Raw genomic sequence first — 27348 nt, 5'->3', positions numbered from 1 at the left:
CAGATGTTTTGATAAGGGACCTGTTAGGTCTTAAGGCAAACATTAACATATGGTGTTAACTTGAAATGTAATAATTTGTGATTATTATGTACCTAGTTAATGTAATTCTTGCAAAAAAGGGCACACAAATGTACTGTACTGTAATGGGCACACACGGGTGTCGATTTCAGACTGTTTCCAAAAAAAATTACAAGGCAAAAAAATGGTACGCTGTGTTTAAACAGCTAAGTGTATTAGGATTTTTTATTAAAAAAAAAAAATACAGCTTGTCTTGCTTACCTTGTGTATCTTTAACACGAATAATACTTATTCCCTTTTTTGAAAAATTCTGATTACAACCGCATCTGCAACTTACTAAAGAAAATTATGCAAATCATGCTTAATTTTTGTTGAAAAAAATGTTTTGTACGCCTTTTTACTTTTGGCGTTTACGTTGACATAAAAAAAAAGTTGGTTTTGCAAAACATACTTAATATTTAAAATGACAAAAGAGAAAATGCCGTTTCTTGTTTATGGTCGCCATATTGGGATTGTTATTTTTTTTAAAACAAGGTCATATTTGACAGCCAGTATTGTTACAACGCCTAGAACCTAGATTTTTTTCAAACAATAGGTTTTTGCACGGATGTGACGTAGGCCAGTCTGTCAGTATGAACAATTTAAAAATCAAGGTTATTCCACTTTCGTTGATCGTTTGTTATATATTTAGAGTTATAATTTTTGCTGGGGAGTTTGTTGCGCCAATTCTTCTTCCCAGCAAAAACACATAGGAAGTGGGTGGGCGATTTGGGGGCTGTCTTTTGCAAATTTTGACGTTCAAAAAGTGTTATTTTCAGTCAAGTTGGAATTAATGATTTTTAGTTTGAAGAATTTAAAGGAACTTCAATGATAAGTGTAGGATTTTGTAATACTATAGGGATAATAGATAGATAAACAGAGCTCTGAAAAGCCCTCTAAAGGTGAGGGTTATTTCAGAATGCCTTATTAACGGATATTCCACACTGATTGTCTGGCGTAATCGCGTTTTTACGTGCGACAGCAAACAATTGACAACTACCGATGCGTAATATCATGACATTAAAATCCGAACGACAGATTTATTGCCGATCGCAATGTGTCGCAAAAAAAAACCGAATGTAAAATCCGCTAGTGTGAAAGTGTCGAATATTTTGAGGTATTTCTCACAAACCAAGTTTTTCAAAACATGTATTTTTGATCAAGATAACTAGAAAAGTCAGTAAACCTTTACCAAATCTTCTAGGTAATGTTTATTATGCAACTGCTCCTATCCGATATTGGGTTTTCAGTTGAAAGATTTCGTAAATAAACAAACTTTCGCCCGGCCAGTCTGGTGGGCTATTTTCGGACAAATAACAAAGGGAATTGTTGGGTACATTATGTTTATGTTAAAGTCTGTTTTCACAATCATGAAAGGGTTAAGACTTATTTAGATGTTGAATAGTTTGATTAGTTCAAATAACTTGCTTCCGTATTCAAATGAGAAGGGTAGGGTATGACAGCAGTCTGCTTGGGTGAGACATGGAATAGAATTTAAGCCAGAAAATAATAAAGCGCTTTAAGATGGACTAACTTCTTAAGCAATTGAAAAATATAAATATATTCTTTACATATAAGTTTCGTATAAGTCAGTTTTATTTTAGTTACTCGAAATTCAATGAATAACCAAACTGCAGCTTAACATAACAGCCTTCAAACGTCCATCCGATGCAGTGACAGTCATCATCATCATCATCATCATCATCAGCCTATCGCAGTCCACTGCTGGACATAGGCCTCTCCAAGTGCACGCCACTGAGATCGATTTTCGGCAGTGACAGTAACTCCATGTAAAATACAAATAGAAAGACCGTAAAACCGGCTAAATATTATGAACATTTACCAAACTGCCGTTATGTCCGAAATTACGTTCATCGTTAACCGGCAAAACAGCTGATATAATGAGCTGCTACTTAATTGCGGTTTTACAAATGAAAGCTTTTTATTTTTAACTGGGCAAGCACGCAAGGGGATATTTTATTTTAGTATAATTATTAGCGGCAAGTAAATAATATATTAAGTTAAGTTGTGACGGTTTTGGCCTGAAGTTGTTTGTCCAATCACGGTAGGTTAAGCAAAAGAACTTTATGAAGTCATTCAAATCTTAATAACTATAGATCTAGATTGGTAAGACCAGTTGCAGGAGTTTCTGGCTTCTGACTACCCACAAAAACGTGCTTTCCGGAACACGGACGAAGGCACAATGACAAAGACGGTTACCCATCCACGGAATGACAATCAATCAATTAAATAAGGATTAGAGCGAAAATAGCATCTATCATTTTAAAACATGATATGTATCATTTCTCTAAACCAATTAAAAACAAATCTAGTCTAAACATAACCTAGTACTGTCAGTGTCAAGCTATACCGGCTTCCGACAAATGACAGACAGACAGATCTGTCAGATTAATAGACAAGCTTGAGGTTTGTTTTTACAATGGTGAGAGAATTTTAAACTACTGGAAGTTGAGACCCATTAATAGCTACTTAGCACTACCACTTTTATTAGTAATAAAGAAGCCTACTTAAGTCGATATTTTAGGATGCTAAATTAGTGGAATTCCCAAAAAACTTACTCAATTCTTTATTAGCATTCCATGTTATACAGGTGTTACATTATGATTAGAAACAATATGGTTCCTATAGGGCACAGATTAAGGGTATATGTTTGAGAGTAAATTGTCTAAATTTATAGATATGTCACCGGAAAATAACAAGATCCGTAAGTTTATCAATCTACTAGGAAGTTGTAATATTTTACGTCCATATTTTCGAAAATTGATAAAGTTACTGAACTCACTCGTAAAATAATAAGTAAGCAGTAAGCAAACGCTACGCGCGATCTGATTGGTTGGCTGTCTCGTGTCACTTCTCCTTCCTAAGCATTGCCACTATGAACATTGACCAATCAGAGAGCAGTGTGTTATTTTACGTATTTCAAAGATCGTATATTCAAAAGAGTTTCATATAAAATCTTACGAATAGATATTCGTCAGTTTATAAATTTACCTTATGACGTCGGAAATTGATAAATTTACGAAAATGTAGACATAAAATATTACAACTTCCTAGTAAATTGATAAACTTACGGATTTTGTTATTTTCCGGTGACAGATACACTGATTACTGAAACCTTCTTATTAATATACGCGGATTGAAATTACACCAAGGAATAACCATACATTTCCATCGGTTAAATTGCACCGAAATATCAATAAAAGTAAGAGTTTTTCAATCGGCCCAGTGATTACCACGTTCAGGTAAACACTTTTGCAGTATAATACAGATAAGAACATATCATCATAATGCCTAATAATAGAATTAAAACCCACTAACATTAGTTCGATCGAGTTTTCAATAAATAATTTTCGAAGAATGTTCAAGAACCGATTTATAAAACTGCAATAGTCTATTAAAACTAACTGATAAACATTCACAACTGCAATTAATACTCGCAATAAAGTTAAACTTAACTGCATACTAAGTAAAGCTTAGTTCTCACAAACATGACTATTAAAAGTACTGTAGAACGTTGCTTAACTTAGTAATTGAAAGAAAACATTGTATGTATGCTTACTAGTATTATAAATGCGAAAGGAAAACTGTTTATCTGTCTGTTTACGCTTTCAAGCCAAAACGACTGAACCGAATTAAATGGGTACACTAAAAGTATAGGTTTATCCGTAGTTTCGGCATAAAAGTGCGACAGATACACAGACATCAGAAATAATTTCGCATTTATAAATATGAGTAAGAAAGGCCAAGGGGTTGCCAGGATAACTGGGTTGTGGAGATCAGATAGGCAGTTGCTTGGTTGGACTAGAAGCCGACCCCAACATAGTTTGAAAAAGTTTTGGCACATAATTATGAATATTAGTTAGAATGATACTACAAATAAATACTAATAAGTAATTTGTGATAGTCTCAAGGCTAGAGGCTAAAGATCACTCACTCATTCACTGAATATGATCAAATCACATTAGAACATTGATCGATCTTTAATTGTCAAAAACAAATATCCAAAGGATAAATAAGTCAAAATGTTTTTCAGTTCTGAAGCAAATGCAGCTTTAATTTCATCTCATCTCTATCGGGCCGTCAATATAAACTGTCAAGTCAGACTCACTCAGCGCAGTGCAAATACCACTTCGCTGCTTGTTGGTTAAGATTGGTGCACACTAATGTGATTCGGGAAAAGATTTTTTAAATATTGTTTTTGTCTTTATTTCAGTAAAAGTTAAGGCAACTTGTTGTTTTAGTAAATGAATATTAGAGGATGAAAGATCAGGCAATTTTACAAAAAATAACATTTGGACTTCAAATCGAATCTGAAGCACGTTCCCAGATAACTATTTCCCGCAAATAGACATATAGCAGTAGCGTAGCCTACATATTCTTATGTGTACATAGGCTGTGTTTCATCAAAATTCATTCAATAGTTTATATCCATAGAGACAAACATACAAGAGTGACAAACATGTCACATTCTTGCAATCTTTCGCGTCTATAACCTTGCAGCATAAACATTAAAAAACCGGCTCTGAATAGGGATGATTGAAATTTTTCCACGCAACGCACACAAATTACTAAATACAAGTACCAAAGATGCAACGTAATGAAGACCATAGTGACTATGGTGTTGTATAATTTAAGGCACACTATTCGATATCTACCTTAAGACAGAACAATAGATGGTTTAAATCAAAATCTTTTCGCGTACCACATCAGTGAACACCACCCTTAAAAATGGCATTTCGATATTTTTTACAAAACTGGGTCCAAGTTTGAATTGGATCGATCAGTGCTCGCTCTTGCTAAGTAACTACTTTATATTTAGGTCAGCTTCTATCTTTCTTGGCCTTAAAGTGTAAATAATCTTGGCACGTCATACTAATGTTAGAAATGGGAAAATGTTGCTGTTCATTGAACTTATTTTTGTAAAAAAATGTGAAGAATGTCGATGTATAGAAAGATTTTCCTATTGATTTTTAATTTTCTTTTTTACTTTTGGAGTTCCATAGTTTATTATACCAATAGGGTTTATTTATTTTATTTCAGATCCTTAGGTAGATATTGAAACTTCATGTAGAAAAAAATACATATATTGGCGGACTTAATGCCACAAGGCATTCTCTACCGGTCAACCATCGGGTTAAAGGGAGATAAAAAATAGTTTGTATATAAAAAAGTATATTAAACAAAAAATATAAAAATGAAAAAAAAAAAAACAATCATATGTGTAAACATACTTTCTTTCTCATTTTATTTATTTCTCATACGTAGTATGATCGCCACGTGGCAACAAAGGAACCAAAAATATCAAATATTCCACAATATTACTACAGTAAACACCACTTGTAATACACTTAATATCTTGATATTATTAATAAGGACCAAGAAATCGCAAAACAAAAAAAACTTTCTTAATAATCTTATGTTGTTTACGAAGAAAAACATTATTTGGGGACCCGCAGTTATTGAATGCGGTGGAGGAAAACGGTTGTGAAATAAATCATTCAAAGTTCTAATATAATAATATCCTAGATAGTAAACACCATGCCTTATTTTTGAAGGGCCTCATAGAGTCCTTTTTTGATGGGAAATCATCAAATGACCTCTCCCGTTGTGGGTGCAGCGTGTGGGAGTGTCAGACTCTTACTGACTAAACCCACCATGTGTTTTCTAAAGCCCTTTATGTACCAGGGCCGCGGTAAATCGCGCGAATAACCCCGTAGACACGGTCCTTCTTATGGTCATGGTATAGACATGTGACATGGAGGAATTAGGATCATATTGTGAAGAAGATTTTGAGCACGATCGAGAAGGGATATAAAGAATTAGGACGACCAAAGAAACTAAGAACAGATTGTGTGAAAGTTGCTTCACAGTCGCAGAGTTTGGAATTTGTATTTTTGAGCTGCTGTGCAAAAGTGACTTTTGTATTATTGTTATTGCTAATAGCGAATTCGAAAACGAAATATTTATATTCAGAAACAAATGACAGTCACGGAACCATATATTCTCAGTCCAATGCATTTAACCCACATTTTATTTCTTACAAAAGTAGTCGAAAAAAAAACAGTCATTTTGAGAGTCCCCAAAGCTTTAACAGGCAAGACAAAGTTCAAAGTTACGATTAGTTAAATCAAAATTGACATATTCTGTCCAGGTCTTTTCCTTGGAGGCAGTTTAACAAAAAGTTATCATTTAATGCAATTTCTTGAGAGGTCAAAGATGAAAAGATTTTTATGAAGGAAATCAAATGGGGTGTTGTTTTTTAACTGCAACCTACCTACTAGTTTCTGGCCGCGGTTTCACCCGCTCCTGAAGGAACTACTTTCCATACGCTAATTTTATAAAAGCGTAAGTTTGAGATTGTGTATGTTATAAAAGCGAAAGTTTGTGATTGTGTATGTTTGTTACTTCTAAACGCGCAACCTGCTAGACGGATTTTGAAGAAACTTGGCAGTAAAGTAGCTTGTTAAGAATAGCTTCTTCACGCGCCAACGGCTGAACGGATTTCGATGAAACTTTGCAATGTACTGTTGTTATGTACATCAGAACAGCATACATGTTATTTTTTATCCAATTGCTGGAAATAGTACGTATAAAACGTACTTTCCACTTAAATACGTGTCATAAAGAACAAAGGAGCACGTTAGTGTTATCACATGCCTGTACCAAACACGCTGGGAGTCAATCTGTGGATAATATTAGTCTTCACCAACAAATCCACGGTTTTTATCATTTACGAACAGACGGACATAAAAGAGAATAAGGGCAGAAGTACTAATGTATTTTGTCTTTAGGATATTAGGAGTTAAAAGTATTAATTTTTAACTTTCAAATACCGTATTATAAATGCGAAAGTCTATCTGTCGCGCTTTCAAAAATTAATGCACCATTTTTCTGTTTTATTAACTTTTAAATCTTATTAGAATATAAGGTGGTTTTTGAAGGTTTTCTCCATAAGACCCACCCCTAACAACCGTGCACTAGGATTTGACGTTTCGTAGGAACATGAGATAGTTCTATTTGACAACGGAATCTTTGGCATTGAGTAAACAACATCTCAAAAATAAGATCTCAAAAAACGAAAAAAAAAAATCTCATGTCCACTTAACCTCAGTAACACCGTAATTTTAACCGCGCGATATTTCCAACCAAAGCTTCGATACGCGATGAAGATTTCAGTCGACCTAAATGTCAAGGGGGAACGTCACTGCATCAGCCTAGGACTTAGAACACAGAAACAACTGGAGAAGCCTCTCTTTAAAGATACAACACCGCCCGCCATTATTGTACGTGCCAAACTGTCGCACGTAAATGTCGGTCCTGCGCCTGATCTCTTACCGGTCGTGTCGGATTGCCGTCCCATCGGGTTATGAGAGTGAAGCAATAGGGAGTGCACCTGTGTCTACGCAAATACTCGTGCACTATAATATGTCCTGCGTAGTTGGCTAATCTCCTTACATGAGAACAGCCGCCGTAGCCGATAATCGGCTAGGAGGACATCACTCATCATCACGTGCCAAACTCAAAAATGCATGAGTGACTATCATTATTTCCTGCAGGTGCTGTGGGATTGTTTTTGTTACCGCGGCCCTGGTACATAAAGGGCTACAGAAGGAACACGGTGGGTTTAGTCAGTAAGACTCTGACATTTCCTCACACTGCACCCACAGCGGGAAGGGTCATTTGATGATTTCGCATCAAAAAACAAACTACATCGCTATTTGATGTTTGTGACCTTCTCCATGTGCCTGTACCTAGCAGTGGGACAAAAAAAGGGCTTTGACGAATGGGATGTCTTGCCTCGCCCGAGCGTAGTCAGACTTTTTCACACAGAGATTTGATCTGATCGCGCTTCCTGCTAGTTCAATTCTCTAAAATCTAGAACGTTTGAGAGCCTACTAGAACAAATATTAGTACGGCGAATAGATACGCCGTGCATGTGATCTGTCCGCAACAAAGTCAGTTCTGCGTCTATCTGTTTGTTTGTTTAGTTTATGTGGTGCGGTAGGTTTTATTGGATTTTAAGTGTGAGTGTATGTGACCTTCTCCGTGTGAGAGGGGGGCTGTGCTCAGCAGTAGGGCGATAAAAAGGCTGTGTCTTTCCCCCCAAGCGTGAATTGCAAGATTTTTTCGCCTCGAGATTTGTGATCACGGCGTGTCCTGTCAGTTAAATTGTAAGGTTGTGTAACAGAAGATTTCAGGTTCGAATACTGGCAGCGTTGCCATGTAAGGTTGTGACTTAGGAGACGATGGATGAGTCTTATCGCTAGGTATAGTCATCGGCACGAATGTTGAGCTCTGACCTTCACCTGCACAGAAGCAATTTATTGGGTCCCTTTTGTGGTATGAAGTGAAGTGCGGGGGCAGGCTAAAGCGGTGATTGGCCCGCAGTGCATTGCGTCATAGCCGTCACTCGGGATTGGTTCTTTGCTAATAAATCACTTCTGCGCAGATGTAGGTCAGAGCTCAAGATTCGTGCTGATAACTATACATAATAGGATTAGTCTACCCACATCTCAAAATGCTCTTATATATCGTATCTAGAACGTTCGAGAGCCTACTAGAATAAATATTAATAAAGCGAATAGATACGTGCATGTGATCTGTCCGCAACAAAGTCAGTTCTGCGTCTGTCTGTTTATTTAGTTTATGTGGTGAATGCGGTAGGTTTTATTGGATTGTGCAAGGTTTTTTTTTGCTGTGGAACGTGAAGGATTTTGTTTGGGGGATTTAAAAGTTTGATAAAAGAATTACTTATGTGTTATTAATTTATAATCGGCCGATATATGATGATGATCGGATGATAGAAGATTTTTTCCATCATCATTCTATTACACACATGAAGGGAGAAAATGAATTCAAGGACGTAAAGTTACATAAGGTCTAAATATAATATTATGTAGATGAATTTTCGAAGAAAAAAAAAGCCAATTAAGGAATTTAAGTAGTAATTTAAGTTCTTACTAGTTAATCAGATTAGTAGAAATTTAAGTTCTTACTAGTTAATCAGATTTTTTTTCCATTTCTCAAATTCGTAGATACTTATGTAGAGTTAAGAGTAGGAATAGTAATAAAACAACTCCTTTAGGTTAGAACCTATTTAAACATCAATTACTTAATATTTCAAAAATACTCCAAAAAGAAATTCCCCTATTTCTATATCATTAGACTTCTGCATCTAACCTGTATAATGGTCCAAAAAAGTTGTAGGAATGAAAAATAGCTTCCTCGGGTTGAGGTTTTTACAGGGCGCGGGGTCTTGTCGACACCTTTTGTTTCAAAAGACCCCTTTTTTGGGATAAAGAGGGTTGATTTGTCGGATTCCATAACAGGAGGTCAAATTTAATGGGAATAAAATTGTGGATTTTTGAATGTAAAAATTATGAGGGTTTTTGATGTATTTTTTTCGTTTTCGGGTTTTTGTTTGAGGTGTTATGAGTCTTTTCGTGTCACACGGAATGGGTGTTGTGTTTACAGTATTAATTTGTTAAATGCTTGTTTATTTACTTTGTAACGTACATTGTTTGACGACGGGAATATCATCGATGTAATGTATTTTTTTACGTTTAGCTACTCAATTTGCAAAGTACTTAATAAGTACTGTAAACTTTTTAAAGAAAATGTTTTAAAAACCACATCGCAATTGGTAATATCCTCATTTTAAAGGATTCTTATATCGTTTTTATTCCAGCGAGTTCAGTCTTACATAGCTACTTTAGCCCTCTAATAATATTAATTACTAGCTGGTCCCCCGCTTACCACTTTAAGCAGCCGGATAAGAATCGTAACAGAATGTGTACCAAATTCAATTTAAATCTATTGACCAGTTTTGACGTGAAATCCCTTCAGACTGAGTTACTGTCGCTTATAACAGTAACAAGGATTTAAAATTAGAATCACACGTTATACAATTCACACTTTCAACTTATTACATTCTAAACTTAAATACATTCTCACACAACAAAAGTACAAAACCCTCTTCAAAACGCCAGCTTCACAAAACCCTTTCGTTCGAAATTCCAAATTCAAAATTTGAAATTTCAAACCCCGTTCAAAGAGCGAATGAACCGGAACCAAAAGAGCGGGCGAGTGAAGTAGAGAACGAACGAACGTACTCTTATTACATCATGTCCTGCAGAATTCATTGGAACTGCCAGCCGTTGGATACATTCGCTCGTTTATTTTAAAAATGGAATGTTACTTACGTATGGAAGAGGTTTTACGAAGAAGTGCATAGCTGTCTAGGATTTTATACAATATTTTCCCTGATAATGGCGACTTTGTAAATTGAAAATTTTGACACCTGCTTTTTCATTTTTATGCTGGTATTATTTATCTCTATACGAATATAATATTTTTTTTTGTTTGTTTCCGTGTTTGGGCTCCGTAAGGATCCGCACTTACTGAACATTTGAATTGAAATTTGATTTATAATAATGATAATTGTAAAGCTACACTCTTCCCTATATTTTATCCCGGTACGGTCAGTACTTCCCACGGGACGCGGGTGAAACCACAGGAACATGGCTAGTGTATGATACCTACTATAAGTAATTTCGTGGAAGACTGTCGTCGAAATTTTATCTAAATCATTAATTACAAGTTCCCCCAGTTAGTGTAGGAATTGTTATTCTTAATTGAACGCGTCCATCATCGTTTATTTTATTATTTTTATCCCAGTTTATAGCGTTTCTTTTATTTTTTGTGTGTTATTAAATTAATTGTGGTAACCATTTTATGAGGATCTCGTGGCTAAGTATCAGCAACACGGGTCGGTCCGTGAATGGAAATCTTGACATGACATCTTCCTTCGAGTTTCGGAAGGCACTTAAATAGGTAGTCAGAGGCCAGAAAGTCTGATAACCAGTGTTCCCAAGGTGTATAGAATTCCTAAGTAACTGGGTTGAGATCAGATATGCATACAATTTTACTGGAAGTCTGGCTTAGGTCGCCAGCGGAAAGCAGTGGATGCTGAAGATCAAGCAAAATGGCGAACCTTGCGGGAGGCAGCAGTCCAGCAGTGGACGTCTTTCAACTGAAACCACTTTACCAGACATGTACCCAATTAATTATTTAATTAAGGTCATCACCTTGTATTAAATTTAATAGCATAGTGCACACAGTTATTTTCTATTCCAATCACAGAACAGACACAAAGTCTATTCGCCTAATACGATCCTCCTATACATACTACATACCACGGATTCGCTTAATATCATACTGCTTGTAATAACTTTCTCACTAATATAAGGCTTTGTATTCAAACCATGATTTTATGCATGAATCCGCATCGGATGCATCTCGATTAGAACTGAACTAAAGGACCGATTGCACTAAAACCACTAATTAGGCCCGGATTAAGTTGATCTCGGTTTAAGCCAGGACTTTCTATGAAAGAACAAGTAAGTATTAAAAAACATTCAGAATCAGAAAGTAAATTGAATGTGGACGTCTCGTTATATTCTGAATACCTAGATTAATATTTTTTCCGGATGCCAAAGGTTTCTATGTATTATTTTAACATCTTCGACAGTTGTTACTGGTAGTCAGAAGCCGGTAAGTTTAACAACCAGTGTTACCAAGGGTTTTTGGATTGACCGGGTAATTGGGTTGAGGAGGTAAAATAGACAGTCGTTCTATGTAAAACACTGGTATTAAAAACATCATCATCTGCCTAGCCTTTTCGCTATGTTGGGGTCGGCTTCCAGTCTAAACCGGCTGCAGCGGAATAGCAATGTTTTACAAGGAGCGACTTCAAATCTGACGTCCTAAACCCAGTTATAACGATTGGCAAAGACAAGACATATATAGATTGCGAGAAGACGGCAGATAGAAGAGTATGGAAGGAGAAAACATGCTGCGCCGACCCTAAATAAAATTGGAATAAGGGCAGGAGGATGATGATGATGACAATGGAACTAAATCGTAGTTTAAAATAATGGTTATATTGCTCAATTGTGGAATGAAACCTTTAGCTTTTTATAGCGGACTAGTGAAATCAAGTTTCGTTAATTCCTGTGGCCTAGATTAATGAATCGAATTCACTAAAGTGCACTGATTGTGTTTCGGCAAACTGCCAACTACTGACTTTGTGATTCCGTGTCACAAAGCGTAAATAATGCCTGCAGTGTCTGTTGGTTTTAGTTCTAATTATTTATTTGTTTGTTTTGTGCCTACATGTTTTTGAATTATGTTATTATGTATTATAACCATACAATTACTTAATCAATTAAATAATTTTATAAATAATAGACAAGACAACTGAAGTAGGTATAATATGTTTATTTGAACGTGTTTGTCACTCTTTCACGCAAAAATAACTGCATGGATTTTAACTAAACTTGGCAGTAAAATAGCTTATCAGAATAATTGGCTGCTTTTTACATAGGTGTGGGAAAACTGAAAAAAATACAGTATGTAAGTCACACGGCTCTCGTCAATTAAACTCAGTTTAAATAATGTTATGAACATCGCCGTTTGCAATAAATAAATAATATGTTGTTAGAACGATATAGTATTCAGAAATACATAGTAGAAACTTCACTGTACCTTCAAATACCTACGTCAGACTTAGTAAAGTCTAAAATATTTGTCAGTCGGTAAAGTACTGAGAATTCTGACTGCAAGCCGACCGCAACCCAGTTGTAACACTAAGCTGACGACCCGGTTTTGTCTGTGTGTGGCTGTAGGATTGTTAAACTTGTTAGAAATAGCTATGTGTTTCACGTGGTTTCACTCACGACTTCTTTGTTTTAAGTAGCTTAGAATTAAGTTGTAATATAGATGTATATAGTATAGACTTGTTTCCGAAAAGATGGATTGAATGCCTGAATGAAAACATGAAGCAGAAGGGAGTGGATGTAAGTATGACGTTTGACAGAGAGGTATGGAAGCAATATGTCTACATATTGCGCCGACCCTAAATTACTTGGGAACAGGGCAGGAAAAAGAAGGATAAAGAATGGTCTTGTAACATCTTAGCTCTTTGCTTGTTTAATCTTAATTCACCCTTGGATTAAGCAGATCTTAGCCATATTCGTCAGTCAGCAATACCAAAGTACGGAACGCAACCTAGTTGTAAGACTAATCTGACGACTCGACTTTGTCCGAGTGTGACGTGAGGCTCTCCATGCTAACGTTTGCACTCCATTTCGTCTTGTTAGGGAGAACTAAGTGTGTGACATGGTTTTACCCGGATTCTAAGGTATATGGGTACTATTTCCTAACTAAGTTCTAGCCATTTGAAGAAGTATCTAATAAGAATGGTACATGGGTACTATTTCCTAGCTTAGCTTCAAGCCATTGTGCGTTATACCCAAAAAAGTGGCGGTCAGTCAGATAATATATAGTACGACCGTTTTCCTAGTGACAACTCCAAAAGAAACAGCGTTAATTTAACATCAAATATTGGTAAGGGTAAGTAAACAGGGTAGAATATTAAGAATAAAGTATGTAAAGATAGTGAAAGTCCCATACGAATACTCATAAAAAAATAGAGTAAGAAACACTAATATAGTCCTCATCTATCTATAGATGGCCTGGCGTGTCAGTAGTTATTACGAACGGCCAAAATGTTGTTTTCTTGCTTGGTTAAATTAGAGAAATTTTCCAAGCTATTACGCAGTTTAAGGTTACAGACATTATTTAGACGAACCTAGACACGATCTAATCAAAATAGTTATTAATATTTAAACTAAAGGTAATTACTTTCCTTTAAGTTTTAAATGAAATTTTAACCAATATCCAAATAGGAGGATGTTTTTAGTGACATCGCATTTCATTTCTGCTTTGCTATCATAACACTCACACGCACCATACCCTACTATCGCACCAATGTTTGTATGTTTGTTACTTCCTCACACGCAAACGACTAATTGCATTTTGATGAAACTTGGCAATAAAATAGCTTATTCATCAGAATAACATATATACTACTTTTTATCCGGGTGCGGGATGTAGTTCTGTCAGGAAGCGAGCATAATCGGCTGAAGATCTTTCATAATAAATCACGCTGGCCATTTCTGTAATCTATACCTCTACTAGAACTTTAAAGCAATAGTATCTGTCATACATAAAAGCTGACATAGTCTATATATATATATATATATTTTATTTTTTTTAAACTACGTCAAAAATCATCAATTGACCCCTCCCGCTGTGGGTTAGCAGCGGAGAGGGAGTGTCAGACTCTTACTGACTAAAAACCGTCGTGTTCCGTCATAGGCCTTTTGTGTACCAGGGCCGCGGTATCTCTTTCGAACAACCCGCAGCCCCGGCAGGTCTTGGCCCTGCTGGGCCCCGCTGGGGTTGCTGACATCTCTTTGAGGAGCGCGTGGAACAATGCGCGCCGTCGACACGGGTCTGTCGTCTAAGTAGACAGAGGGGCGATGAGCCACCCGAACTCACCGCCCACAGACCCACGCCTACGGTGGCCGGGAGTCATCTCGCGGACATAGTCTATATCGAGTATCGACAAATACTACGTATTTAACTCATAATAGAGGTACTGTTATCCAATTCGTCAGCGATCAGCTGTCTCATTGACATAGCCTATAACAGACACGCAGGCATATTGAGTCTGTACCAATATGGTTTTAAGCCTAACCACGTCAGCATTGGTTAAAATAACCAGTGACATTTGACTGGCTAAGGACGATAATTTTTAACTAGGTTTATTGGTTTTGATGGATTTTAGCACTGATTGTGATATTTCCTAGATATCGTATTGTATCCTCATTAAATATTGTCTCCTACAACTAATTTAACTGTATGGTTTAACTATTATCTTTGAGAATGCTTGCATATCATATACCAGTCTAGGCTTTTCCCAACCAAGTTGGTGTTGGCTTCTAGTCTAAACGGATGGAGCTGGGTAAGTATGAGTGTTTAAAATGGAGCGTCTGCCCGTCTGACGTGTGTAATGTTTTTACTGTAATAGCCAAAATACAATGTAGGTAGTTGAACCCAGGTTATATTTAACTGAAATTGTCAATCACGGAATATAATGGGGTCGAACTATTTATGAAAGGAACTATGTATAGATACTACATACTTCTTAAAGGTCAAAAACGAATCCTATGTAATTTTCTACTTCCGTAAATACAAGAATGACTGGCATTTCATTTATTAAAATGCCTTTAATTTTCCTAGTTTAATTATTTCGAAATATCAGTTTTAATAATAGGATGGTAAACAGTAGCCTTATTATTTTCTTACGTATTCGTAACATCGTTATAAAATTCATAAGAAACGGAGTATTTCTGCCATTATTTTTCGTAAGTAATGTACTTTTTTGTGACAAGGTATTTATATAATGATGAATATCAAAAAAATATGTTACATAAAACTACTACTTGTACTTCTTATTTAAATTGGCTTTTCCCGTTGTGGGTAGTCCCTCGGGACTAAGTATTAAAGTCAAAGTCAAAGTCAAAAACGTTTATTGAAAATAGGCTAGTTTTTAGCACTTTTTCACGTCAAATAATACAAAAAGACAGCACCCCCAAAACGCCCCAATAAAATAATCCAATATTGATTTTAATCCAGACATTATTTTCAAATTTCATCAAAATCAAATAATGAAAAATATTGTAGGTATGTGAAACAACCACCTATTAATACTTTCACTACAACAAATACATAATTTCTTGGGAATTTAGAGGTATAAAACAATAGATGTTATAGAAAGATTGACCCGTACCGTGATAAAAATCTACCAGACGACCGGAAAACGTGGTTTATAGGTAAAACGAGAGAAAATGGTCAGAAATGCATTTTTATTCTCACTGGGACAGAAATATGGACAAAGTTTCTACATGGAACAAATATTTCAGACTTCTACCTGAAACGTGCTTGCAAAACTGTACAGGAGAAATTTTGAAGTTTTTAAGACTACTCAGTGTTCAAAAGTACGACCGGAGAATGTTTATTTTGGTTTCTTAGGTACCTACTTTTTTTAACGACGTCAAAAATCATCAAATGACATTCTGCTGTGGGTTAGCAGCGGTGAGGGAGTGTCAGACTCTTACTGACTAAAAACAGCCTTATAGGCCTTTTAATGACCAGGGCCGCGCGCGCTAACGCTTTCAAACAATCCCGCCCCAGGTACCTACTTAGAGGTTAAAAGCATAACAATTGACTATGATTATTCAGGTTCGATGCTCGTGAGGGATAGAAAATATTATCGAAACTTTTCATTCTGTTTTTCACTCATTCGACATTTATAGTAAGAATTTTTATCGGAAATAAAAAAATGGACGAATGAAAGAATGCTTTTTAATTTTACATTGTTTGTTTAGAAAGAATTTATTAAAATATGGAATACTTACCAATAATGCCAAGTATCCGAGGAAAAAACACTATTAAATAAAACTTTGCATTATAACATTCCGTATTCCCACCAACCTTATTTTATTTAAGCTCCCAGGTACTTACCTAACCTAATTAAATATCTAAGAAGTAGCACCAAGCATTTTTCTCGAGAAAATACTCCACTTTTTCTTTTAGGAAGCAAATTAAGTGCGCCTACGCAAAAAATGTTCAAGCAACTTATAAATAGGTGTTACTTAAGTACCTACCTATCTTTCTTTTATTTTTATCTTTAGAAACTTCCGAGACCTTTGACGGTATTCTGTTCGTAACTAAAAATATAAGAAAGAAAAACTTTTTTTGGATTATTTTGTACAATACATAGGTAGCTTCAAAGATAGATAATTTATTTGGAAACACGAACGGGTAATAGAAAACAAAATACATAAAGGTTTCCCTTTTTAGGCATATTTATAGGAAGTTACTGTACCTACATCAAGGAATTTAAGTGAGTTTTTGAGTTTCATCCATAAGAAATGGATTCACCACTTTTAAACTACACAAACAAACAAATAATTCAAATTAAGAAACCTGTCACACGACCTAGGTTTCAAAAGATATCTAACGTCTTGAGAAATTTCTCTTCCATGCCATTTAAAGACAGTTAGAAATCAAACGATGTGTGTATCTAGGTGCACTAGGTACTTAGGTATACATCATCTCCCTAGCCTTGTCTCAACTGTGTTGGAGTCACCTACCACACTAACGGGTTGAGGCTGAGTACCAGTGTTTAACAAGGAGCGACTGCCTATCTGACCTCCTCAACGCAGCTACCCAGGCAACCCAGTACCTAAGGCCGCTGCCTCGAATTTTGCGGGCAGCGGGGCGGCAGCGGCGGCGGCGCGTTCGGTCACCGTTTTGAATGGAGCTCACCGCTCGTTGCCCGCTCCCGCGCCGCTGTATTCGAGGGCCGGTCCATTTGATTATACGCGTAAGATCCTGCCGCTCCCGCGCCGCCGCCGCTGCCGCCCCGCTGCCCGCAAAATTCGAGGCAGCGGCCTAAGACTAGTGTCAGATACTGGCTTTTAACTACCTGTAACGACTGCCAAGGGTTTTAAATGACAGCCGGGACCTAAAGTTTATCGTGCCTTCCGAAACAGTCATTGATGTCCAAGAGATACTTATAAAAGTATATAGGTAGGTATACTATAAACACGACACTAAAATCCTCATTGTAAATGGCAAATACAAACGTTTATATGGCTGGCTAGATTGTCTATAAAACTTACCTAGAAGGCTCAATACTCTCGAAATCGAATAGATTAGGCATTTCATCACATCATGATCACTAGTTAATACTGTCCAAATATAGCTTTACAGTTTACACCTAGCTATTGAAATCTCAAAGAATATCTAGGTGCCTACAAGCAGCAAATTCATCATTTGATTGTGATTCATAACCTACCTATTTATTTGGTTTGTTTGTACTTACCATAAAAGCTCCAAAACTACTGAACCGATTGGAAAAATTCTTTCACTTTCACACAGGCTATATTTTTTCCCGATACGGGCAGTATAGTTCTCACGAGACGCGGATGAAACTGCGAGAAAACGGCTAGTCTAACATAAAACCACGGTAACACCTTATAAATTAGTTAAACGAGAGTGACTTAAGTGTTTTTATAGCCAAGTTTCTGCAGAAAAACCATAATGAGATACAATTATAGAATTCTTATTAAAATATTAAATTAAATCTGGAACGTAAGGAGTTTCGTTCACATTCCTTTTGAAAACATTGAGCCATGTAAGTACCCAACATAAAATGCGGAATTTCAAAATGGCAGCCACTAACAAGACTAGGTACCTATCTTTTTACGTTAGAAATAGATGCGCCGATAGTGATAAAACGTTAATAATTTGTTTTAAACAAATTACATTTACATAATATAACGATTAAATGCAACTTCTATGCGGGTATTCTATTAATTGAATGTTTAAATAAACGGAAATTAAAACTATGATGTTTGTTTTATTGGTTGGTATTTCCGATATTCAAGACTTTTAAAAATAGCTAAGTAATGTTTATAATACCTAACCACAGTCTAATATTATCAATCATAGTAAATTGATCAGTGGGTCATTATCGAGATAGATTTTTCACCAAGATTAATGATTTTATACCTATTTGGAACACGGTATATGGGTAGGTATAATTTGCGAATTTCAACTGCATTGCATTCCACAATGTGCGTAATTTAAAATAGCAGCGTTTTACCTGAAATAAAACGCATATTAAATACTTACCTTATTTGAAGCTTACTAGTTTGAGATAGGCACCTACGTGTTTTCCGCTTTTATCTCTGTCCTTTTCTACCCCATATCTTGCATCTCTCTCGCACACCGACCAGTTTCACTCCCCACCAGGCAGGAGGCGACGAGTGTTCTCGGCGGCCACAGTTCGTCATTGAGTCGAAAACACCAGGCAGAAATTAAAATGTAAGCTTCAAATAAGGTAAGTATTTAATATGCGTTTTATTTCAGGTAAAACGCTGCTATTAAATTCTTGACCGTTATTTGAAGCTTACTAGTTTGAGACGTGTTTGTTATCGCCTGGTGGAAGTGGACGCCAATGTGAGCAAAAGCACAATGAAATTGTGTATGTAAATAGGTACTTAGGTACACGAGTAATCACATGTAAGTATGTGTATTGCATCCTGGAATACTAATGTAATCAAAGTTAACTGGTACTGGTACTCAGCTACATCCTGTTAGACTGGAAGCCGACCCCAACATAGTTGGGAAAGGGGCTCGAAGGATGAGTAATAAAAATTAAAAGAGAGATGCAAGAACAAAAGCAAAAATTGATTTCATTTTCTAATAGTAATTAACAAAAACATTGCGATACTTCTTAATAACAATAGTAACAAAAATATAGACATTAATCAGCTGGATTAATTAAATAATCGAGATAACTTGCTACTTCTATTTAGTGGGTATCTTTCCCTTCTGTAAAAATGGGCAAATGTATTGCCTGATCGCCAATTACCCTTTGCTAATATATCGTCCAAAGGTATATTGTCAACACAGATTTTGACGCTACCGCCGAGTGGAAGCTTCCTGGGGTTGTAGTTATTCCTGCCTCTTTTAACAATGTCTTAATCCACCCGCATCATCGTTCGGGTGCCTGCCTTTGGTTGGCCTCTAACGGATATAAATAAATTTAAGGAATTAGCCGATGTCCGTCTATCTTCTAACAAGGCTTTAGTCTTTCTGACCCAATACACTGGACTTAGATTTATATTTTCCTGATTATCCATCAAACAACAACCCGACTGCCTATGACTAGAACTGTCGGTCTTAGAGCCAAAGACTGGCCATAAGATTAAATTATCTTTGTTGTTTTTGAAATGTTCTGGGTCTATTGCAAGCAAGGAAAGATCATGGACTCGCCTTTCCGAAACAAGCTAGCAAAAGAAAGAGCAGCAGTGTGCCTGGAAGTTGCAAATGGATTATTCTCGTCTACGTTTACTGCACTTAAGTAGGTTACCAATTGGTCAATATTCCAGATGGACGGCTTCCCGGGGAACAGGTTTGCTCAGCGCTATTGATTTTAAAATGTGTCCGACTAGAACGTGTGAACCTAGCTCTAGAGTGGTTTCTGCATTGCATAGTGTAGCTATAACTGACTTGTGTAATAAAATAGTATTGTATGCTAGTTTATTTACTATGTGTAAGTCCGCTAAAAATTGGGTAAGTATAGGTCCAAATAGGGATTCAAGGATTCATAGGATCCAATTTCATACTTTTCGGCCCAATTTAACCATCGACTCCAAGCTGATTGATAAGTGTTGCGTGTGGATTGAAGAAGACTTCAGTCGGAGAGACTCCTTGTCCCTCCCCCCCCCCCCCTTTCCTTGACCTTGGCAGGGGGTATCCCCGTTGCTGTGTCTATCGGTTTCTGCTCGAGGTTCATCAATGTGTAGGGTACTGCTAATGATCGGGACTTCAAATCTGCTCGCCAAAATACCTGGTGCCACCGAAGGAACTACTATGAGATTAACTCCCGTTCCTGAATTGAGATGACTGAGGACCTACGGTATAAGGTAAGGTGGCGGTAATACCCATGCTAGCGGGTAAGTCAAAACTTGAGAAAAATGCATCGTGGAACCCCGCTTTCGGGTCCTTCAGATCTAGGGGCACGTAGTACACAACTATGTGTCCCTGGGCTCGCTTCGAGGCAAATAGGTCCACTGCTGATACAAGATGCCACTCCGGTGGAGGTTTGTGTCGGGAGAGATGGTCTGCCTGACTGTTGAATAGGGCTGGTATATGATTCACGACGTGATAGATTTGATACAGCTCAAGATAACTGAATACTTTGTACGTCAAGTTCGGTAGGCTCCTTGATCGGGTGCCACCTTGATTTCTTAGATATGACACCACAGTCCCATTTCTGCATTGAAAAATGGCTGTTGATCTCTTTAGCAACTTGCCGTGATTTTCCAGTTAATACTGCAAGCATCTCTTTCAGATCGCAGTGAAAGCCTTTTTCTCTCTCGTTCCATGAACCCATTACGGGAGTTCCGTTCAGTTGTGCCCCCATCCTACATCGGAGGCGTCCGTGGTTATAAGGTGACAGGGAAGTGGCGAATGAATATCCAAGGTTTGGTGGCAGCTGACCAGCCATCACTTTAGATCTGCTAAGGTATCTGCTGGTAGGTTCAACATTGCTATACTCCATTCACCGAGCCGTGAGCCCACAATGTAACCAAAGAATGACACTTTTTCAAAATGGTGGGTATAACCCGACCGATGACAAAAACGTCACATTTTTATGTAAAATGTTCTTAGTATCTGTGGTCTTCAATTAAGTAGGGTTCTATGTATGACAGTCAAGACTTCTAGGTTCATTTTACATGTAAACGATTTACTACATGTTTCATTAAAATTAAGAAAATAATTTACGGCATTTATTATACATATTTGATTTCAATTAAGTTTGAAAAGATTGCATAAGTTCCACAGACATCGTTCTAAAATATCATTTCTAATGTTGTCAGTATATTACTTTCGTAGTTATTTTTATAAAATATGATCATTACTTCAATTGTGACTTATAAGAACCCTTTTTATGGTTTGTTCACCGTTTGGCTCACGGTTCCATGAATAGGGTAGGTATAGATTGCTGTTCAACACTGCATTGAGGATAGTGAGGAGAGCCCGGTAATGCAGTCTGCCGTATGGAACAACGAAAACTTGCGAAGTTTAAAAGTCCTATCAAGCTATGCAGGTCTTCTAAGTTTGTCGTGTTGTTTGTCACGTAGTGCGTTTTGTCATTATCTTGTTGATAATGCTTGCGATTTATTCACTTGCCATCCAAAACATGGTGCAAATGATCCCAAAGTAGGCAAATATATCTTGGCGAGCCACCAGAAAATCGAGACACACAATTATAAGTATCCCTTGAGTTTTCAAAGTTTGAGCCACCCAAATTGGTCACTGTGGCGAAGGTCTTGGGTGCCGTGCTTAAGCCAAATGGTAGGCACGTAATCTGAAGCAGTCTTCTTCTGTATACTAGTCGAAGAACATATCTGTGACCTTCGGCTACCGGAAGGTAGAAGTAAGCCTGGGCGAGATCCACTTGCACAGCCATTCGTCTTTCTGAAGAAACTCTAGCACCCGAAAAACATTTATTAAACTGAAGGGTTCCGTAATTATGAACTTGTTGAGAACCTTGAGATTGAGTATTGGACGGTTCTTTCCGTCGCCTTTTGGGCACAAGAAACATATTGGAAAGAAAGCTGGCAGAATTTGCAGCTATCAATAGAACTTTTTGTTTTATCATTTGGGATATGACGACATCCATCTCTTTGGAGGTGGCTTTTGGCCAATGGTATGCGATACCCAGTTATTATTTTTAACAAGAAAGGCGGAGCTCCCATTTCTTTCCATTGGTCTTGATATAATGTTAGGCAACCCGCCTGGAAAGTCATAACTTACGTGCCTTGTTGGACGCATCAAAGTCCGCCTGCGGTCCTGGACGCTTTCTGTTTCCTCTGTTGGACATGGTTCCTATTGTAATTTACTCGTGATATCCCAAGGGAGCTTTAGAGTTTTGCGTCACACGCCATTCAGCGTGAGTGTGATTACCATTTCCCTTCGAGGGAAGGTTATAATGGCGACTCTTCGAAAGTCGATCCAAAAAGCCACCCTGCGAGGGTAGATTGCAATGATGGTACGACCCGCAACATGCATGATTGGTACCCTGCGAGGGTCCGTGATAATGAGCCGACCCCTGCGGGGGATGGCTAGTATACTTACTGGTCCCTGCTTTGTAATGATGCTGCTACTCGCAACATGCAAGACTGGTACCCTGCGCGGGTCCGTGATAATGAACCGACCCCTGCGGGGGGTGGCTAGTATACTTACTGGTCCCTGCTTTGTAATGATGGTGCGACTCGCAAAATGCAAGATTGGTACCCTGCGCGGGTCCGTGATAATGAACCGACCCCTGCGGGGGGTGGCTAGTATACTTACTGGCAGTCCTAGGCGGAGCGTACCAAGTCTTTCAAGGCCGAAAACCATCACACGCCGTGATAATGAGCCGACCCCTACGGGGGGTGGCTAACAGACTTACTGGCAGTCCGAGGGGAGCGTACCAAGTCTTTCAAGGCCGAAAACCATCACACGCCGTCATAATGAGCCGACCCCCATGGGGGGTGGCTAACAGACTTACTGGCAGTCCGAGGGGAGCGTACCAAGTCTTTCAAGGCCGAAAACCATCACACGCCGTAATAATGAGCCGACCCCCATGGGGGGTGGCTAACAGACTTACTGGCAGTCCGAGGGGAGCGTACCAAGTCTTTCAAGGCCGAAAAGCTTTCTTGACACCACCAGCCCTCTTCAAGTGCGGTAGTGACCAGTCCGAACTAAGGAGATGCTGGTTGGACCGCACCTCACACCATTCTTTTTTGTCAAAAAGTTGAACGCCTTGCAGGATTGAACTAGGGCCACAGGTGCCTTAGGAACTTCGGGCTTGCTTTCTTTTCCATAGTCACGTGCACGGGCTGTGGTAGCTTTATTATTTACCGCATCCGTATTTGCTTTATAAGTCACTCATTCTGAAAACAAATTACTGAAAAAAAAAAAAAAAAAAAGTACACGGAAGAAACTCGTGACAAAAAAGGGGTAGATGTACAAAATATTAACACTTGATTTCGCAAAATCGAATATCGAACGGTAAAACCGTTAACAAATTGTATAAAATATTATAAACTCACCTGTGTTCTGCGAGAGCACTGAGTTTATTTTTCAACGAAATACTACAGCGGTTGGTTAGACCAACCTTCTCGGGCGGAAAACAAGACGCCAATGACGAACTGTGGCCGCCGAGAACACTCGTCGCCTCCTGCCTGGTGGGGAGTGAAACTGGTCGGTGTGCGAGAGAGATGCAAGATATGGGGTAGAAAAGGACAGAGATAAAAGCGGAAAACACGTAGGTGCCTATCTCAAACTAGTAAGCTTCAAATAACGGTCAAGAATTTAATGTATAATTTGCGAAAATCAATTGCATTCCATAATGTTGGTAATTTAAAACAGTTGGTATATTCTAAAAATAGAACCAATTATGAATCGTGTCTGGCGCATCAGTTCGATTTTTATAGAGATAGGTACCTAAATATTATTTAAATAATGGAAGATTAACTGAAATAATATCAGCATTTATTCATCACTTTTGTGAAGAAGTTAGCCACATCATAAATACCTACACCCGTGCGTAGGCAATTAGAAATTGATACCTACGAAAACACTATCGAAACTAGATCTCTCATATTAGATGCCATCAAGAATTTGTTCGAAATTCAAAACTGAGATTTGACCATGCCTACACACCTATGTATCTAACTGAATAAATAAAATATATGACACCTACAATCTTGTTCCCGAGTCTTATCGGTTAATACCACCGATAGGCAATTTCTTGGACACGAGATGGTATGACGAGTTAGACAGGTAAGTTTAGACCATTTAAATACTTAGCAGTTCTACGCATTAAAAACAAGTAATCAAACAAACTAACCTGATTAAAACGGACACGAAAATATCCCAGAATTCTTTAACCGTCAAGTCAAACACAGACCACACCACAAATAAATCTTATTTCACACAATTCCGTCACAATAAAACATTTTGATCACACACCAAACTCCATAAAATAACCCATTTGTAGGCTAAAACTTCATACTGGTAAACGTAACACTGAAATCCATCTGTATTTCGTCAATTTTACGATGTACGTAATTCTGGTGAGAATGCGCGCGCGACGTATCTCAACGTCCGACCGTCACGAGCGTAGAAGCCCGACTGACGTGCGCCGCAGCGAAATCGTGTAAGCTCGCACAAAAAAAATAGAGCGGGCGTTTATCGATATTCCAAATTCGAATTTTTAATTAGGGTGTAACCAACTGTTGGCTTCCTGATACTAAAAAGCTGTTAATACAATTTAATGAATGGATTTGTTTACCGTTTTTTAGTTTTTAGTTTGGTAAGTAAAATAACGTTATTTCACGCAATATTTCACTGTTGAAATTTGAATTGCTGTTTTATTTTCGTAGCAGCCGAAATTAGTGTTGCGTGGTAATTAAACTTTGATAAGCCTTAGGCTTTGGCGAGACCTTTTAAATATAAATGTGCTTATAATTCCTTATTTCTTTGGCGAATATTACGAGGCGGGTTTTAGTTAGTTTATAGCTAAAAATAGGTGGCATGTCATGGCCGGTCGATTGACACGCTGTCACATCAATTTCGGTTCAGTAGTTTTCATCGGACAAGGGACTGTGCGCTTCCCATGCCTACATCAGATATTAATAGGTAATTTTGCACGTTATGTTTTATAGATTCCTCCCAAATGTTGCTCGTTTGTTATGCATAACAAATGCCCGGTTTTTGATAGTGAAAAGGATTTCTATTTTGTAGGTGTCTGATCCAAAACTATGTATTTTGAACCCATTTTAAAAGGAGGTCATCAGTTTCATCTGTATGTATGTATGTTTGTGTGCGGTTATCTCACGTTTAGCTGAAACGATTTTGATTCGGTTTTCAACATAGTATTTTTCAGACCTACAGACGAGAAGGTGTTAGGTATATTAATGTAGTCAATTTTATTTTTCGTTATTAAGTAAATCAGCATCCCCTTTTAATTCACTCTTTATATTTAATACAGGTTATAAAAATAACTCTGTATAAAAAAAGAGTCACAATAATATCTAAAAAATAAATAAAATGCAAGCTATATGTAAATATAATACGTATACTTAATTGACAAATGTCCAACAGTTAAACCACTATGCCCTAGAATTAGCGTCCCTAACCAGCTGTTGCATTATTTAACGTGAACTATTCTAAATCCCGTCCTACTAGTTCAGTTCATTTAACTTGTCTGACTTCACTGGGATACCATAATAAACTCCCGTTGGTATTGCCAGGGTGTGTAATGTAAATTATGGAGACCTTTGGGTATAGGACAAAATTAAGTTGTTGTATTTGTGATTTAAATTGTTATAAATGATTTATGTATTGTTGTATAGCGATTTACTCAGCTGCGTCTAGTTAGACTGGAAGCCGACCCTAGCACAGTGGAAAAGGCCAGGCAGATGAGTGTTTTCACGGCAAAATGGAATTAACTTTTTAGATAATATTTGGTGTTGATATGTTCTCAGAGATTTACAACTAAGTAATAATTTAAGTTTTACTAAAAGCTATCGGGGTTCTGCCGGGGCTGCAAGATTGTTCGAAAGAGTTTAAGCGGCTCTAGTACATGAAGGGTCAGAAGGAACATGGTGGGTGGTGGGTTTTATTTAATTAGAGTCTTATACCGTCTCCTGCTGCTCCAACGGGAAAAACAAGAAAAGATAGGAATACCAGGCAGCCCAGGTATCTGGGTTGAGGATATCAGCTAGGCAATCATTCCATGTAAAACACCGGTACCTACCCTGCTGCAGCTAGTTAGATCGCAATGCGCATTGTACCTAATGAATTCGGGGAGCAGCATGAAAGCCTAAATTAATTAACATTAGATCTCAATAAAATTATCTAAAGCAATCATTATTATCGACCACTGCTGTTCAGATTGAAGTAACTCTACCTTTTAGTGCAGCGTACACTTTAACTGAATAAATAATTTTCCTAAGGAGTAGCCAATTACTACATTACTACTAGCTGTATCGATTAAATAACTACAGTTCTATCGATTTTTTTGCTGTCTTTTGTACATTAAGCTAATGTTTACTTTTTTGAAATTGTACTAAGAGTGTTATATTTAACTTTTTCTCCGCTTCATTAGTAAGATAAAGTCTCAAAAAGGCAAAAAAATCCTCAAAATTTACAATATTCTTAATTTTATCATGAAATATTTTGTTTGTGTCCGCCAGACCAGATTTTTGGAAGGGGAACGTGGGGCCAAAGCCAACACAGTGAAGCCCTGTTAAGACAACTTAAATGTCAATTTAAATTGTAACACAAAAGTATACAATTTATTATTACAGTTTAATACACTAAACACCCTTTACAAGGTTACAGACAAAATATTTCTATTCCATACCAAATTACTATGATTTAAATATTTAAATACCTATCATTTATTACCTGAACCATTCGTTACAGATAAGTCGATTAAATATCGAAATTAATCTTCATTATGGTACTTTTTACTACTGTACAAACGAGTACAAAAGTACACAGTCATTAAACGTTTGTTCATGGCTGGTATTTTTTTAACCTGGAATGATTGATAGCTATCAATCTTCATGTAGATTAACTTTTTTGTCGCACACGTTAGATATATTGATCTATTGCACGGAGTAAGGAAAGGGCAGAGATTCCATGCAAGTAAGTCACGCGCGTTCTTATAGGTCAAATATAAATAATGGGCGTGACCAAAACTGTCAATTACCTAATGAAGTAACG

General features: G+C 37.3%; 1 protein-coding gene across 2 annotated transcripts in view; it reads right to left on the bottom strand.

Moving 5' to 3' along the window:
• The window catches only part of LOC124643118 (nephrin-like), a 486221-nt gene extending 461488 nt beyond the window's left edge, over positions 1-24733 (bottom strand). For both annotated transcript variants that reach the window (XM_047181973.1, XM_047181974.1), the window contains exon 1: positions 24464-24733. The gene's annotated coding sequence lies outside the window, so the exon portion shown is untranslated. The remainder of the gene's footprint in view (positions 1-24463) is intronic.
• Positions 24734-27348: the final 2615 nt, after the last annotated feature.

This window comes from Helicoverpa zea, chromosome 26 (assembly GCF_022581195.2).
Source record: "Helicoverpa zea isolate HzStark_Cry1AcR chromosome 26, ilHelZeax1.1, whole genome shotgun sequence".
NCBI lineage: Eukaryota > Metazoa > Arthropoda > Insecta > Lepidoptera > Noctuidae > Helicoverpa > Helicoverpa zea.
This window is presented reverse-complemented; position numbering and strand designations above follow the sequence as displayed.